This window comes from Dermacentor andersoni, chromosome 1 (assembly GCF_023375885.2).
Source record: "Dermacentor andersoni chromosome 1, qqDerAnde1_hic_scaffold, whole genome shotgun sequence".
NCBI lineage: Eukaryota > Metazoa > Arthropoda > Arachnida > Ixodida > Ixodidae > Dermacentor > Dermacentor andersoni.
This window is the reverse complement of record NC_092814.1, coordinates 202,464,096-202,482,696: the sequence shown is the minus strand read 5'-3', so window position 1 is coordinate 202,482,696 and position 18,601 is coordinate 202,464,096.

Genomic DNA, 18,601 nt, shown 5'->3' with positions numbered 1-18,601 from the left:
CAGAAAGTGGTTTTGGCACGTTAAACCCCATAATTTTTTAACGTACCCTTGTCAGCCCCTGGTCCTGATGGAATTACCGCTGATATGATAAGAATTTTATTCTATCTATCTCTTGGGGAGCTTCTAAACGTTATAAACTATTCATTAACCAGAGCCTGGATCCCTTACGATTGGAAAGGAGCTAAAGTAATCTAAAGTAAAGGAGTAGGTTATAACATTGAAAATATGAGACCTGTTTCTCTTGCTTCTAATGTGGTCAAGCTCATAGAGAGGGTATTATATTGCATAGTTACTATCTGGATGACTGATAAAGTAATATTAAGTCGAAATTAAATAGGCTTCACAGCTGATTGCTCAATAGGCTGTGTCCATGCTGATTTAGAAAGCCGCATCTAACTTGCTTGGAAAAGGAGGCAATATTCTGCTTTAGTGACATTAGATATAGCTAAATCATATGAGCGTTGAACATTCAATTTTACGGGATATTCTGCAATGTCATAATTTCCAAAATTATATTGTCGCATGGTTGGCAGAATTTTTGTGATCGAGAGAATTTTATTGCTTCAAGGACGGCTGTTCCTCGTCTGAATTCAAACAGACTCGCGGTGTTCCCTAAGGAGCAGTCCTGTCTCCAATATTATTTAGTATATTAACGAGCTCCATCCCTACTTGTCAGCACGCGCAAGTTTATGTGTATGCATGCAACATTGCATTCTTCGCGGTTGACAGTGTTATTTACGCTCTGACCAATAATAACAAAGATACATGAGCATGCTTGAGGTATGGCTTCAGACAATCTACATATCATTAAATGTAAGTAAAAGCGCAATCTTAGTGGTCTCGCTCACGGACCTGATTGCAATTCTTTATATCTTATAAACAACAACCCCTTCTTCAGGTTAAGCCTCTAAAATATTTCGAAATCATCTATGGTATAAAACTCAACTGGAGTCCACCCATAGAAAGTGTAGTATATAAGACACAACGTGCTTTAGGTATACTCCGCAGAATGAGTGACCGACAATATAGACTACGTAGGAATTCTCCGCTAATGATTTACAAAATTTATATGCGCCCAATATGGGAATTTCGGTGTGTATTGTTCTCAGGTGGCCCTGCTTATAAAACAAAGCCTCTGTTTTTTTGTTTGTTTTTTTGCAGCGTGAAGCCTTGCGCCTGTGTCTGGGACTCCCCAGGTTTGTAGCTAATGTTATCTATCAAGAAGCGCGCCTACCAACATTGCCCTACAGATTTCGTATCTTAACGATTCAGACATTTCTGAAATTTTACAACTTGCCGCTTAGACGATCTGAATACGCCTTTATTAATGATCCAAATTCCTTCTTCTTGCTCATTGGTCTCGTTTCCACACTCCGCTGATTGTATTAGTACAAAAACAATTACATAGTCTAAATGTGAACATTCGAGACGTAATTCCATCAACTGAATCAAATCAGAATAATAAAATAGAATTTGATGACATTTTCCCCGAGACCCTAAGTTTCAATCAGTCATGTACTTAACCTGTTGCAAGATTACCTTGCACACGTACAAACAAATAACATTATACCTACAAACACTTCAGTGAACAACGAAAAGACTGCCAGATTTCACTCCCGTCTTTGAAGCTGAGCTTTTAGCAATGATTTTAGCGCTTGGGAAAAACGCTACACAATAAGTGCGGTTATTATAACAGATTCCTTTTCTGTCTGTACATCGCTTACAGCTGCATCCAATTCGCCAACTCTAAAGACGTTTCTAACATTAGTTCCTCCACAGTTGAATTTTCTGAAACTATTATGGGTACCAGGTCACTGCGGATTACATTTAAATGAACTGGCAGACTCATTAGTGCAAGCATCCCTGAGTGGACCTATAATGCCAGTTCTTCCGGTAGTGGCGCACATAACAGCAATTAGATATCGAAAATATTCAATTCATAGAGATATCATTCAATCAATAATAACATGGACAGAATTTCAGCACCTAGAATTTCCGTAGAACATCCAGTGGTGCCCATCAAAACAATCAGAAGTAGTGATCACCAGATCACACTGCCATGTCCCTCCATTAAACCTATATTTACACAGGACTGGTCTGACATCACCTCTGTGTCTATACTGCCAAGAAACAGAATCCCTAGATCACTGTGTTTTGTTATGTTATAAAAATTGTTAAGAAAAAGACTTGTAGAAATTCCGCGTGCTAAATTAGGGTGAATCTTATAATCAGAAATAATACTACCTTTCGGTGTGTCATTTATAGGTTTCAGCCAGAGGGACGCGTCTGATGCCGTTTGCAGTTACATACAATCAATTAAATGAATAACTTTTTGAATGTTCTTTCATTATTTGTTTTTTTTTCTTGTATTCGAATATGTAGTACTTCAAAAAATTAAGTAAATGTTTCAGCGCACAATTCTTGGCCAATCCTCTAGTGTGGGTATGAGCCATATGAGACCACATCATCATCATCATCATCATCATCATCATCATCATCATCATCATCATCATCAGCAGCAGCAGCAGCAGCAGCAGCAGCAGCAGCAGCAGCAGCAGCAGCAGCAGCAGCAGCAGCATATGCTGCAAAAAACGAACAGCAAACTGACTACTTGCCTTTTCCTCTCGCGACAAACTGGTGGAGGTGCTGGGTACGCATCCGCCCTATGCCTACTGGTCCAGAACCAGAAGCTACCGACGCCAATACCTCGGGGATGGCAGAAATCCATCGAAGCAGCCGTCGCCTGCAAGGTCTTCCACAGCAATGCAGTACCCTGGCAAGCTCCGTGAGGAAGATGTCAACAACAACCGCAAACCAAACTAAGGGGTTCCCAAATGCTGCTGTACCATGCAATGTCAACGCTACTCGCACGCTTAACCCGTTCCACGGTGACGCCTTTGAGGACATCGAGGACTGGTTCGACCATTTCGACCGGGTCGCCACCTTTAATGACTGGGACGATCGCCGTAAGTTGAAGAACGTCTACTTTTCCCTTTTAGAGGCGACAAGATTTTGGTACGAGAACCACGAAGCTTCATTTACCAGCTGGGAGGAGTTTGACTGACTGCTTGGCAACGCCTTCAGCACTTACGAAAGGAAAGAAAGAGCCGAACAGGCACTATCTTCGAGGTTCCAAATGCCGAACGAAACCGTCGCCATGTTCGTCGAAGGCATGACGTGACTGTTCCGTCGGGCCGAACCACTAATGCCGATAGACAAGAAGGTGCGTCTGTTAATGCGAAGCGTAAAATAACAGCTGTTTGCGGGCCTCGTGTGCAATGCTACTACAGCAGTGTCTCAGTTCGTACGTGAGGCAACAGTCATGGAACGCATGCTTCGGCAGCGCCTCTCGCAGTATGAACGCCAGACCACCATGACTGCTGCATGCTCGCTTGTACCTGCAAATGATGACAGGGAGTTTCTTACCGAGCTAATACGGCAGGTTGACCGAAAAGAACTCCAGAAGTATTATGCATCGGCTCTGCCACCTCCGAGTGCCGCAGCTCTTACAGACGACATTCGGGAGGAACACTAGCCGAACCTCCCACGTTCTCGTACGCGTATGCTCTTCAGGTTTCTACGCCGCCGACGGGCCGTTTCTCGCAGCCGCTTGCTGGGATTCCTCAACGCTGCCCAAGTTCAATCCACCGCACGGCTCTGCAAGCAGCCTTTCATCCGGGTCCACGGAAGTCCGCGGCATGGCGCGCTCCTGAGAAGAGTTCGTTGTGCTACCACTGTGGAGAGGCTGGACACTTGTATCGCGACTGCCTGTACTGACGGATTGATGCGCGGGAATACCACCCGGACGCCCGTTGCCCGCGCTATGGCGAACGCCCGAACGAAATCGAAGAATACTTGGAAAGCAACCGTATTCCTCCTGCCCCGCAGCGAAGACAGTCGCTTTCACAATCATTTCGTCGGCACGCGTCACCAAACCGCGCACGACCCGCCTTTGATTGCACTGGCGTCAGCGACAGAAGCCCACGCTGGGAAACTGAAAACGGCGACTTCCATGGTCGCCACTGTCATGTGAACCGTCAAATATTCTCCGCCGACCACCAACCCCTTCCGACGTACCAATTCCTTCGAAACCGCCAAAAGAACTTCCGCTGCTATTACTGCTCCCGTCAGCTGTCATCCGGTAGCTGCACTTGTTGATACGGGAGCTGATTACTTAGTTATGAGTGCCTCAGTGGCCACGGCTACGCAGGGTGCTGACAGCGTGGAACGGCCCACATCTGATCACGGCTGGAGGACACTTCGTGTCACCCATGGTACGATGCACCGCCAGACTTGCAATTTGTACGTCGACCTTCGTAGAGTCTTTTCTTGTGCTGCCCAAGTTTGCTCGGCTGGTTATGTTGGGCATTGATTTTCTTCACGAATACGGGGGGATTATTCATCTGCGTGACTTGTTTCTGACTTTTTCTGTTTCTTCGGATTAGAATGTGGAGGATGAACATCGTCGCGCGGCTTTACGCATGGTCAATGACTGCACAACGTTACCGCCTCGAAGTAGAATCTTCGTCCTCGTTGAGTGCCCACAAAACCAAGTAGACTAGGCATCGCCTAAGGTAACCTCACCATTTTGTATCGAGAGGTCGGCGTCGCACGAGGTCTCGCCGAGCTCCAAAATAGGCAAACCACGATCCTAGTTACTAACTTCAGTGGCGAATACAAGCACTTTGCAAGGCATACTACCGTGGCCTACTTTGAAACACTGGACGAGTCCAACGCCTGTGCTTCGGTTACGACAATGTCGATTCAGGTACACAGCGATATGGACTTAACCAGCCACATCAACGTCAATCCACAGCTGGAACAACCTGAAAATGAGAGGCTCCTCAGTCTACCATCATCATTAAGCAACTGTTTCGCCACCACGTCGAAAGTCAAGCAGACTTCTCCAACCAAACATAGAATCATCACTGACCCGGCCGTTCAACCTGTTCGTCAACATGCTTACCGCGTGTCGCAAAGAGAACAGGATGCTATTCGTCATCAAGTCAAACAAATGCTGGATGATGATGTCATTCAACCATGGACAAGTCCTTGGCCTTCACCTGTTGTACTAGTTAAGAAGAAAGACGGTTCACAACGATTCCGTGTCGATTATCGCAAAATGAACAAGATCACGAAAAAAGGCGTTTATACCCTTCCTCGGATTAACGACTCTTTGGATAGCCTGCGAAATGCCCGTTACTTCTTTTCAATAGATCTATGTAGCGGGTACTGGCAGAATGAAGTTGACGAATGGGACCGGAAAAAATGGTGCGTGTGTGTAACACCTGATGGTCTCTGACTTTCAGCTCCTCCCTTTTGGATTGTGTTCCTCCCCGGCCCCATTTCAACGCATGATGGACACAGTTTTACCTGACCTCAAGTGGCACTCGTGTTTACTACTTAAGACGATGTAATTGTTTTTTTCACCACGCTTGAGCAACACATCGAGCGGCTTGAGGCTTTTCTCTAGGCCATCCGCACTCCCGGCCTGTCTCTGAAGCCCGAAAATTTCACTTCGGGTACGAGGAGCTTAAATTTCAGTGTCATATTGTCAGCAGCACCGGTGTTCGCCCTGACCCTGGCAAAGCTACGGCAGTTTCTTTGTTCCCAATACCGAAGACAAACCACGATGTAAGCGCATTTTTAGGGCTTTGTGCGTACTACCGCCGTTTTGTGCCCAAATTTTCTGAGATAGCCGAACCTTTGCAACGACTCATCAAGAACGTCGTCACATTTGTTATGGGCCCGGCACAACCCGACGCTTTCCACGACCTTCAGCGACGTAACTGCAAACACCGCCTATCCATGGTCACTTTGGCACAGAGACCGACACAGAAGCCCATACTGATGCTAGCAATGTTGTGCAATTGACACTCGTGATATTTCAAGTTGGTGTTGAACGCGTTATTGCCTACCAGCCCCACGCTGTCCACTGCTGAAAACTATTCAGCAACTGAAAAAAGAATGTCGGGCGGTTGTTTGGTCTATCCAGAAGTTCCGGCCATATTTGTAGGGATGCCCCTGCCTTTTCCCTCTCGCAACAATATATATATATATATATATATATATATATATATATGTATATATATATATATATATATATATATATAAATAAAGGAAAATGAAATAATAAAAAATAACTACAACGAAGAAAATTGTAATAAGACGACGACGGCGAAGGCGCTACTCAAGTTCCTAGTTCCTACGTTCCAGCGACCTAGTTGACCGACTTTAACACTCACGCATTTTTTTTTATTGCGATAGCAATTATATCGCCGCTCCAGGCGCATTTCTGCCATCACCGTCGCCGTGATGTTCCGCATAAAGTCCCAGGGCGATAGCATCGTCGCCGCGCACCGTACGCTCTATGTGCAGTTAAAGATTGGGAGGGTGAGCCTACGATGGCGGCTCAATATCGCCCGCTCATAGGAGGAAAGCGGGGAGGAAGCGTGCCGTCTTCCGTCGCGCGCATTGCACCGGGGGGAGGGGATGGAGCGGGCATTCTACTTCGGCGGCTGCTGCATATGACGTGACCGCGCGCTGCCGTGCGGGCCCTACCTTGAAAGCGATCTGCGAGGAACACAGTGCGCCGAGTGCTCATGGCTTCATGTGCGCTGTGTTTTCGCCGCTTAGTTCGCGTTGATGTGATAGGCAGCACGAAGGTTAATTTACTCGCTGCGGCCACGCTTCCTAACTGCAGCGTTTTGATAGCGAGTTTCCGCGGTCATTGAATGAGGTGCGTTCATGTTTGCTTGTGCGCACGTGACACCATGCTTGTTACTTTGGTTAGTAAGCAAATGTTTACAAGTTTATATGGCCGACAGAACTACTGTCCTTACTTCGTATAGCTGTCCACTAATTTGCTATTGCAATAGATGCTTCGCCTTTCGGGAGAAACTGCGACTTTTTTTTATTCCTTTCTTTTTTTGCCTATGCGTATGCTTTCAATCTTCGCTTTCTTTTTCGTCTTTCTACCTCGCCTTACCCCTTCTGTCTAGGCTAGCAAATCGGAAGTTTGCCTTTCGGTTAACCCCCCTAACTTTCACATATCATTTCTCTTTCTCTCGTTTACTCATCCATAAGCGAAAGACAATCATCGCTGCCATACAACAACAATGACAACAACAAGAACTACCGTATTGAATAGGAAGTAAAAACAACACAAACAAGAGAGTAGACGGCGCCAACGCAGCCTTTGTGTCATCTGCTGTCTTCCTTCTGTCGTGTTCTTGCGCGCTGCCCACCTCCTGTTCAATATTAACAGCTACCAACTCGCCAACTTATCGGCTTTACTGAACAACGTCAACGAAATTTGTTGAAATTATACAAATAAGGCACGTTGAAAGTTGCATAATAAGCTAAGCAACAACCAAGTCACCGCTGAGAAGTATGATCCCTCGGCGACAACGATTTTCATTCGGAAGCACTTAGACGCGAAAACACCCCCGAAGATGAACGACAGGAACAATTTATACGTCGCAGCGCGCAGTGACCACACTCGATCTGGCAAGGCTGTCGCCTGGAGGCGTGTTGGCTGCATCCACCTATTTCCCTCACGTTGCTGTATTCTATACGGCTGCGGGCAGCTGAAAAGGCGTTGCCTGAAAGTCTCTACCGAGTAGGACCATGGTCACTGAGCTCGTTCTAATGGCTGCCCATTAAAATTGCTCGTTAAGCGGACAGCCGGCGCGACATATGCGCTCTTCTAACAAATTACTGTCAGACGAAGCAAAATTGGTGCCCCAGTAGCAGTCGTTGCGAAGGAGTTATGTACATGAATGCAGAAGTATGAATGCGAAGTCCAAATGCGGAAGCGTGAATCTGACGCCGACGGCGGATTGAACCCTAGCCGGAGCCCTTTCTTGTGAGGGCTGCTATACTGCTCCCGAAGGCGGCGTTGCTACGCCGCGATTTCAATATTGCGCGCCTCGAGGCTCGGCTTATTGCGGGACCTTGTAAATAATTCGCACTTGTCGGCTCCGACGCTGCGCGTCTTTCGGTCTCTCGTGCCAGCCACTCAGTTTGTTGCCACGTGCGCCGCCGTTCGTTGTCGCGAGCCGTTTTTTGTTGCACTCGTTTTGGCGGTGGCGTATATTTGCCGCACCCGGGACACGTGTCGACGAGCCGTGCGCAGCTTCCCTTGCCTATCCGGACCATGCTTTAGAAGAAGCGCAGATGTCAAAATATCGACCGAATTTTCCTTCTTAAGGGTCACGGGTGGATCTCACTGGCTGCGAATCATAAACAGAATCCACACCTTAATTACCGTGCTCTTTTGTCTTTAAAGCGTGTTTTTACTGTTGATTGAAATTTGTCGAGATTTGGCGACTACCCGCAGTGGTAGTTTATAGATATCGTAGTGCAGAACACAGCTTAAGAATTAGAGATAGAGTCTTGCATGTATGCGTCCTCTACGCCTTACACGCTAGAAATAACGGGACGACACTGTATCCCAAGATTTTAACAGACATGTTTTCTCATTCTGTCTCTACGACTGATTCGAACATTACAGAATTTAACGCATTTTTGTAGTGTATGGGGGCCATTAGAGGAGCTGCATTTGTTCTGCAGCCTCTCCTAAAGCCTTCCTCACAGCCAGCATCTTTCCTGGGCTTATTAAAGTGGAGTGTTATGTATAGATATTATGGAAAAGTACAGTAGTTAACAAATATATGGCCGAATATGGATTAGATTCTGTCCAACTATCAAGAGTATCTGATTACGAATACGTTGGCGTTTACTTTTCCTTCAACCTCCTATGGAATAAGCACGTTGAGCATGTTTCATCTAATGCTTGTGCAATGCTGAATTTTTTAAAACGAAGTTTTAAAACGGCACCGCTAAAAGTTAAAGAGATTCCATATTTAACTTATGTTCGGTCTACATTGGAGTACGCTTGTGTTGTTTGGAGCCCGCGAACTTTACATTTAACCGACGTGCTTGAACGTGTACAAAACTGTGCCGCTCGATTTGCATCAAGAGATTATAACTTCCGTAGTAGTGTTACTAACATTAAACTAACGTTGGGATGGGAGCTTTATGTTCTCGCCGAAGGAACTTTCAGTTAGAAATGTTGTATAAAATTTATCACGGTAAAATAAAAATAAACAAATATATTTATTTGCTTCCACCGCACTTTAGGTCGAATAGACTTGATCACGGACGGAAAATAAGAGAAAGGAAATGTAAAACTAGCACTTATCGAAGCACATTTTTTCCACTTACAATTCGTGAATGGAACCGGTTGCTCAAACAAATTGTCGAGTGCCGATCTGAACCAAAGTTTCGGGCCTTGTTATCAGATGTATGAACGAGTGCAGTTGTCTTCATTTAGCAGTTGCTTTTCATGCCTTGTAGTTTTTTTTTACTCGCCTTTTCCTTAGTTACGTATCCACATCCCCCCCCCCCTCCCACAATAATGGCTTCGGGAGCTGCAGGTATTTGGAACAAATAAATAAATAAATAAATAAATAAATAAATAAATAAATATTTTGTGATATCGACAGCAGCCTAATGCGTCTAGAGTACGAATTTAATTCGCTGACGTCTTCTTTCTTACGAATATATGGAAAGAGCTGTGCGGACTCCTTCAGTCCTGCGTGATTAGTGACCATCCTACAGTTACTGGACTGTGCTTCCGGTGCTGGTTCGTGCCCACAGTTTAGGCAACCTTTGTGCGCTTGTGTTCGTGGTGTGCGTCGTGCTTGTTGGTAGTGGTTGCTTTTCCTTTTTTATTGTTTATGAGTCGGAAGTTTGAGATTTCTGGGCCAGCCGGCTCTATCTTAATCTACCTTTCCATGTTTCATGTAAAAAAGAAGAATAGAAAAATATATATTACGTCGGCGTCATTCATGGGACATTTGAAGTGTTAAGGCATTGCGTATAAAAGGGCCGGCACTTCTCCAGTACAATATCTCCCACGATTTTTTTATTACATTCGGGGTAGTTCCATCGTTTTCTTGCACTTGTGCCGTGGATATATCCTGCAACACCTGGTAGTTCTACTGACTGCTACCAGGTCGGTCTTATTTTTCCTGACTTTTCGACTGTCTCTGCTTCAGGCCGACGATAACTCTGGCCTTCTATACTCTGCACTTATGACACTTTATATTTCCTGGGACATATACATCACGAAGAGTGCTAAGATCGTCACGCAGCGCTGTCACACATCGCTTGCAGCGCGCGCGCTCTAATCGCGCGCCGGACAACCTGCGCGGGTTCGAGTACTCCGAGCATCCGTACAGGGCGCCGCGTCAGCACCTGCTCCGGCCGCTCTGTGCGACGACGTGCCCAGCCGGTCCCGGCTAAGGGGAGGCGAGCTCGCGCACGCCGCAAGGGAGACCCTCAAGCGAAGCTTTCCTGAAAGAACAACGGGTCATTCATTATGCTGTGTCTCAATACAAAAACAGTTGCTCACAGTTGAATCGAATCAGAACCTAATTACTATATACAATATGGCCTAAATGATTGCCGTTGGCCGCTAACGGCGCACCCCGACAGGACCCAGGGCAGAGCGGCCGCCTATATCCTTCGGCCTGCGCCTTCCATCGCGCATCCCGCAACAGAGGAAACAGAAAGAAGCAGCGTAGAGGAAAAGAGAGGCGCCACGATCGGCCTAAGGACATCGAGGCGACGGAGGGGTGCACGCGCGCGCCGACGAGGCCGGATCCCCGACGAGCCGAAGTAACTGCCCGCGGATAGAGGTCCGCCACCGGCAGAGAGGAACACGTGAGCACCTTCCCACTCCTCGATGCGGCCTCTCCCCAGGCCCCGCTTCGCGTGCGCGCACCGAAAGCGCGTGCAAGCTACTGAGGGCCCGAATCCCCCTCCCCCCCCTCCTCGAAAGAAAAACAAAAAACTGGACCAATGAGGAAGCCCGCAGACATTGCGTAGGCGGGATGACAGCTGAGTGAGAGTGTTTTATGACCCGCTACCAGGCATGAAGGCGAGAGACCCGCAGTTTCCCGAAACGCAATGGCGTCGCGTAAACGTACAGCGATCGCCCTAACTCCCTTCATATCCCGTTTCACCTTTTCCGTCTCCACCTCCTGTTACTGTGTTTCCGAAGAAGGAGGAGGAGACAAAGGAGAGGAAAGACAGGGAGGTTAGCCAGTGTAAGTAGTTCGCGAAGAAGGTAATTGATGATTCGCAAGGGATTCCCTTCCGCGAACACCACGAACATAACTGGAGGGTCAAAGTCTGCTTCCTCCTTACTGTCTATCATCTCATCCATTCATTTTTGCCCCTGCAGTGTGATCCATGCTTATGACGGATAAATTAGTGTACTCACTAAATAAACGTCATGCATATTATAACATTAGGGGCCAGTGAATACTCGAAATTTCGAATACGGATCGAATACGTCCTCATGGTTATTCGATTCGTAATCGATTCGATCATTCCTTATTGAAAATCGTGAAATATTCGTTTATGTTCGTATATAACTAATAGGAAGCACTTAACAATGGGAAGCACGAATGGGGATTGTTCCGAATGGTTTTTTCGCCGGAGAGCCGCGGTTGTTGCTCAGAAGCCCGAGTTTCTGAGAAGAGCGCATGAGGCAGACAACTCCTGCTGAATGATTTCGAGTCGTCCAATAAGAATGGCATCTGGTAAACAGCCTACCAATTCGTTGTCACGAATTAGGCAAAGTAAATTATTATTTTACACCTTCGTCATCCCTTTAAAACAACGCGCGGTGGTGTACTATACTACGCTAATTTGTTTCAACGAACACAATACTCTACATGCATCTCATGGGGTGTACTGTTCCCTTCTTCCATTCCTATAGTATGATGGTGTACCCCATAACTGTAAACAGGTGCTTCTCATTAACAGGCTCCTCAGTTGACCAGACATTGAATTGTGAACGACATCACGTGCATGTGTCGCACGATATAAACAATGTTTTTTTCTTTGTAAGCAGACTCCACGCAAACTTTTTTTATTTCACATTGTGCATTAGAGAATACGCCGTATTCGACTGAATATTCGAAAGTATTTTTTCTCAAATATTCTTCTTCTATCGCATACGGAAATATTTCTCTTCGAACACTCCTACATAATAAACACAATTTCACTACCAATGGCAGAACCTGACGGACCGGGCACGGGACTGTGCGGCTGCGCACCCACCACCAGCACTTGCTTGTTTGCGCGCTGAAGTAGGCGTGGATTAACATGGGCGATGTAGCTCGTATGTCAATGTTACCTGCTGTTGCGTTGCATGATGTGCTACAGATACACGCCCTGTCCCCTTGCCACTCACTTTTTAAGCACCTTGTAAGTCAAACTTGCTCCTCGACGCACAGAACCCCTGCTGCGGGGCAGATTTCTCTCGATTTGCGCGGCTGACCTCATTTGCTGTTCAGGGTGAACCTGGAGCACTGAACAGAAGTATACTTTCGCGTTAACTTATGTTTGCAGGTTCTTATTTGATTTCCAAAAGACATATTTTCCTTACTCGCACTAATCGATTGTGGCATCGGACCGCGCTATGTCAAAATTGTGCGTGTCCTTCGCTTACGCCACTTGGTATACGTGCTGTTTACTCCGGCAAGTAATCAAAAGCAATTGCACGTGTCGACGGCCAGACAGTCACAAATGTGTGCTCCTAGGTACGTAATTAGTGTAAATGAGTGTTAGTCGCGTCGTTAAGGACAGATCTGGAAAAAACACTACACAACGTCGCAGCATTAGTTGTCATCTGTTACAGTGTCTCTTTGTTTACTATACTCAGTCACAAAAGGAGTAAGACCTTCCATCTCGCACACAGTGATCAGTGTAATTGCGAAATGGTTCTTTATTAAGTTAGCAACACAATGCATCCTGTGCTCTGTCTCTTTTTACATCATTTATATCGGTTCGTACCTGCCGTTCGTACCTGTCCCACTGCTGAGCTCGACGGGTGGTGCTATACTGGATACTCAAATTCCGCAATGTTGTCGAATTCCACCGTCTTGGCGTTTGCAACCAATCAGAGAGACCGTAGCCGCCCTATGAGCCAATCAGAGCTAAGAAGATGACGGCTTCGACAATATGGCGGCATTTTACAAAGTACTGGGTAGCACCCCCGGCGGCGGCGTTCCCCTTTCCATGGGAGCGGAACACAAAGCCCTCCTATATCGAGTTCCGGGTGCACATCTATCTAGACCCCTTGACTACGGCGTCTCTGAACTTAGACCCTGCTAACCTAGGGGCGTCAGATACAATCAATCAATCAATCAATCAATCAATCAATCAATCAATCAATCAATCAATCAATCAATCAATCAATCAATCAATCAATCAATCAATCAATCAATCAATCAATCAATCAATCTGCCAGTACGTGGCAAAATTATGGCGAAAAACTGCAGTTTTAGATGGAACAGGCGACGCAGACGCAAACATCCCGCATTGAGTGCTCTTCAGGGAGCGATTCGTGCTGACGCCTCGCGCTGCAACGTTATTCCCTGACGTACCAAGGAGACCTATAGCTGCTCAGTGCTACATACTCTCCGCCAAATCAGCTCCCCTCTGGTTGACATCTGTTTTGTGCGCTCCTTTTTTACTGAACGTATAGTAATGCGTATTTAGTACAGTTCCTCCGCTTTATGTTCATATCTGTATTCTCACTACTATACTGAGTGCGACGATAACCACCGTGGTAGCTTAGTGTCAATATGGCGTTGGGCTATTAAGCTCGAGGTCGCGGGTTCCATCCTGGCAGCGGTGGACGAAATTCGATGAAGGCGAAATGCAAAAATGCTCGTGTGCCTGGCGTGTATATTGCGCACGTTAAAGAACCTCACGAAATAAAAATATAAGAACTCCCCGTGGTCAAAATTTAAGCCCCCCACTACGGCGTCTCTCATAATAAAATCGTGGGTTCGGCACGTAAAACCCCAGAATTTAATTTTGATTGAGTACGGCGATGAAGTAATCGCTATCTCACTTGTCACTCCCTCCATCTTCGTCGTCGGCAGAATATATATCCTTTTTGGACATACCACGCATCAGCAGCAGCGCAGTAGCTTCAACCATGGGCCTATTAGCACTGTCCTCATGGTTTAGTCACCAGGACCCGTATTTACAAAAAAAGATGTTACGCTAGAATTGTTCGCAAGAGAAAACATTCAAGCCAATCCTGACGCTGGACGGGCTATTAGCGAAGGCGACCAGTCAATGGCAAAGAGAACTTATGAGAGAAAACCCTTCTGAATTCGGCCCCAGAGCTTCTGCGACGGAAACCGCGTTATGAACCTCCTCCTCGACAAACGCGCTCCGCCTCGAGGCGCTTACTGAACTTGAAGCGCTTCCCCGGCTCCGCGCAATGCTGAACAGGTTTGCAGTGGTCTTCTGGGCTTCAATGACGTTGCTCGGCGATTTTTTTTTTTCGGCGAGGAGTTGAATAATAACAGCCTATCCTTTGTATTGCCACCGAGTATTATATTTTTGTTGTCGGTTTTAATAACGTGACGACGGGCGACGAATGTTGGTTGGCGCGATTCTGCGAAGGATTCTGGCAGACCTGAGCCGAAATCCAGTTTGGATCTGCACTGCAGGTACACAAAGAGAAGTGCATCAGATTCGTCTACACGAAATTCCTGGGTCTGTTACAATGAGAGGACGCGGTAGTCGATGCTACGTGAAATACGGAAGATGCTTAGGAGATTTTTCGTTCCGAAGAAGTACTTGCCAATGACTGCGCCTCCTCTATCAGCTCATTCGTTTTATAGCGAATTGCTGGAATCTGTTCTTTCAAACAACTTGCGCGTTCGAGACCCTTGTGAGCCTATCGGCACAGCAACCTTGTTTTGCGATACAAACCACTTGAGCGGCTTATGTTGCGAGCCGATTCAGCCAGCTCTTCCGTTAGTGCGATAAAGAGCGTCGTATAAGAACGGGCGCCGGCCAACAGTGGCACAGGAGAGGACGTTAATGAAGTAACGAGTAAACTATAAACAGAATTAGGACGGCAAATCGGGCCCATTGAATTGGATTCATGGTCACAAACAAAACTCAACGCTAACACAAGGGACGAAGAACGAAGTGCATGGCACGAGTGCTGTCGCACAACTGAGTACGAGCGTGGCGCTCTTTTCGTCCCCTGTTTTACCGCTGAGTTTCGTTTGCATGCCATGAATGATAAACAGTTCTTACCAGTGTTTAGCTCTACTATCCAAGCGCGAGCCCTTTGTCCGAGAGTCATTGAATTGAAGAACTGCACCGCTTTGGACTTCTAATCAATGTTACCTGAAGGAAACAAAATTTGATGTCTAGCAGGAAAAAGAAAGAAAGAGAAAAAAAAAGCAACAGGCTTATTTAAAAAAAAATATCGCGCGAGACTGTGGCAACGTGTGCGTGAGTCTGACGTCATGAATTCCATAGTACTTTCCTCTAGCTGGGTGATATATATATATATATATATATATATATATATATATATATATATATATATATATATATATATATGTGTGTGTGTGTGTGTGTGTGTGTAAGAAGGTTTCCTGAAGGTTGCCAGGTTGAGTATTACTTTAAAACGCTATGGGTGGCCTATTTTATTGATATACCGTAAACTAGCATCCCCCCCCCCTTCTCCTTCCTTCCTTCTAGTAGTCGCTGCCAAACTCTATATGACGCCACACAGTGCTGCAGTGCACAAATTCCCAGGTGAGGACGCCAGCGCTCTTTCGTTTTCGGGTCCTCAATGACTTATCACGGTAATACCGGTTTGATTGCAAATTTCGACAGTATACGCTGTGCCCACACAAGCTCGCCTCACATATTTATTTAGTGTCAACTTGTTGCTAAGCTAACGGCGGGGGCCCTTTCTATCATTCGAGCCAATATTTGGGAGGAGAATGCACTTTGATGCAAGTAATATGCTATTCAGCTCACTTTCTCTCCCAGGTACTTTATATAGAGTGCTATATATGCGACCTACCTTGGACTTTTTCTTTTCAAGTTAATGGGAGGCATTCATTTAACGACACGTGCGCAATTCTTACTTAAACCTCTGCTTCAAACTAACACCGCAGTATAACGGTATATATATATATATATATATATATATATATATATATATATATATATAAGAAAATTAGGAACAGTGACTCTTCAGCCTGCCATTAGTGGACGCAGCAAATCGCTCAGGTTGCACATGTTACCAATAGCTAAAAACGCACGTGTGTCCTCATATAATGCGGTGCTTCTGAGCGTCATGTGGCGGCTCTTTGGGAAAAACTATACCGTGAGGTCGTTTTCGGTGCCTGGGTGGGAGGTATAAAAGCAGCAAAGCTTTTACTGCCGACGCTTCCAAATATGGGCTTCCTGAAATACACGCGGCCCTTAGATGACTTGTGGTCTTAGAATTTCAGTGCCAGCCAGCGCTTAAGTGCCCACATATGAAATCACGATACCACCTAGTAAAGGCACGTGGCCCGTGATAAAGTTCTCCGTTTCAGAGAGCATGTCGTTACAACACGAAACAAAGATAAGTATGAGGTACCCACCATAAATTGCTCTCAGTAAAAAATAGGAGCTTAGCTTGAACTCAATTTAAACAAATTAGTGGCTGTATACAGTTCCAATTGATGGCTGTGCATGTATAGTCTTCCTTAACGAGCAGTGAACGCGCCACTGTGAGGAGAGTTGCTGCTTCCCATCAAATCGATATTATACTATTCCTGTGTGCATTATTATGGCCGCTGGTTATCAGTGCCATGAGCATACAACTTTCGCTCGCCGACGTGCGTCGCCCGCACCGCGCGCAGCGCCGCAAACACGTCGGCAGGAACCTGTAGGGCCAGCACAATGGCATATTGCAGCCTCGCGTTTAGTTAATGCAGACACATATACGCTCAGGAGAGCCTGCCACGTTGTACACGCTATAACGAAGAGTGCTGCGCTGCATGCCAGAATTTTCTCAATCACCGGCGGCTGCTACGCGGGCCCTGGCCCGTACGCGTTGAACGCGAGCCCCCCGGAATCACCCGGCGAGGGTGGAATCTAGTCGGGATTCGGGGGAGGTAGTGCCCTGGGCGATCCGCGCGCACCGAAGCTGGAGGAAAAGGCGCGCATCGCGTGCGATGGACAACTCCCGCGAGGCGTGACATGTACGGTGCGCGCGAGAGAAATAAGAGGCGCCGCTCGCAGCGAGACAAACGAGCGCTCGGGAATTGCATAGGCGTCATCAGGCAAGATAGATTTATGCAAATGCACACCATACGCAGCGAGAAGCGCGACGCGTCCAACGGCGCTCGCCGTTGTACATTGGTCTGCGAAAGACGCCCCACTTCATTATTCGATAACTTGAAGGCCTCCTGCCCTTTCTCGTTTTTCTTTCTTTTTTTTTCTTGTTCGTCTTTTCGCCCTGCAAGGGAGTATTTCGTTGCTGAAACGAGGGCAGTGCACACGGAATTCAGGATCTTCGCCGGGCCAGAAAAACCTGTACATGCACAGGTTCCATTTGATACAGAAGGCGCTCTGGAGTGTGGGGAGACCGATACAGAACTTGCAGGAGCTTGTTCCGACAGCCTATTTCTGTATAGTGCTCACGTCAAAACTGTCTGATTTATATCATTACAGTTGTATGAGCGCATTGGATTGCTTAGTATTCATTCACAGTCCACGACACAAAAAAAGTTGACAGGTACATAAAGAAAGGCTGGAAGACTGCGGGTTTAAACGTCCAGGTGAGGCAGTGAGACTACTTCAGCTATTCCCTGTAAGTGTCAGGTGCAGCTTGATGCAGGAAAGCACACGGATAAAGCACAATCTTGAACGCAAATATTTTGACGACTATTGAAATGGAGGTCCTTTAGCGCTTTCGATGACGCCAGGCAAGTGAGTGGGAGTCTGCATCATACTTGGAAGTATCAACTGGATGCCTCGATACTTTGCAAGCGCACCCGACGTCTGATCACAGTGCTTCTCCTAAACTAGCAGAACTTGCTATTCGAGGAATGTTATGTCACTTCACATCGTTTAAAGCCTTCATTCATTGAGAGTTCGCGAGATAATAAGCAGTGCAAGAATGATATCGCAATGTGCTCGTGTGTGCTATTCATCGACGTGTATAGTGCTGTTCGAATCTGCGGGATTTACAGCTCGTTTTGTGATTTAGCCTGTCCTCGAAGTCGGCGTTTCTTATCGAGTGCTGTTCTAAGTCATTCTCATTGACCTCTCAAGCTCGTTGTCTAGAGGAGCTGCAGTAGTTTGCAGTAGCATTTATCGGGCAGCATGTTCGGCAGCGGTTGCATCAGCATGCCCGTTGTTACTGACTGGCGTTTCAACTTCCAACCAGTTTATTCTGCTAAGTGTCTGACTTTAAGCTTATCTTTTGTCCGACTACAGCGCTAGACAGTGCTCGCACATTGGGCTTGCTGGCCTTCGTTGCACTAAACGCCTTGGCCGCAGCCCAAATTTGAACCAAATTCTAACAATAGAGTGACACTCTTTAGTTGAATGAGGCGAAACGGATATTGTTTGTGGTAGTCTTCAGTTACGAAGACTATTTTGGAAGTGTGATTAGATTGCTAATTAGTGAGGGTATCCGAGTAGTGAAAGTTGAAAGAAAGAGTGAAAGAAAGGTGGGCGAATATCAAATTTTAGA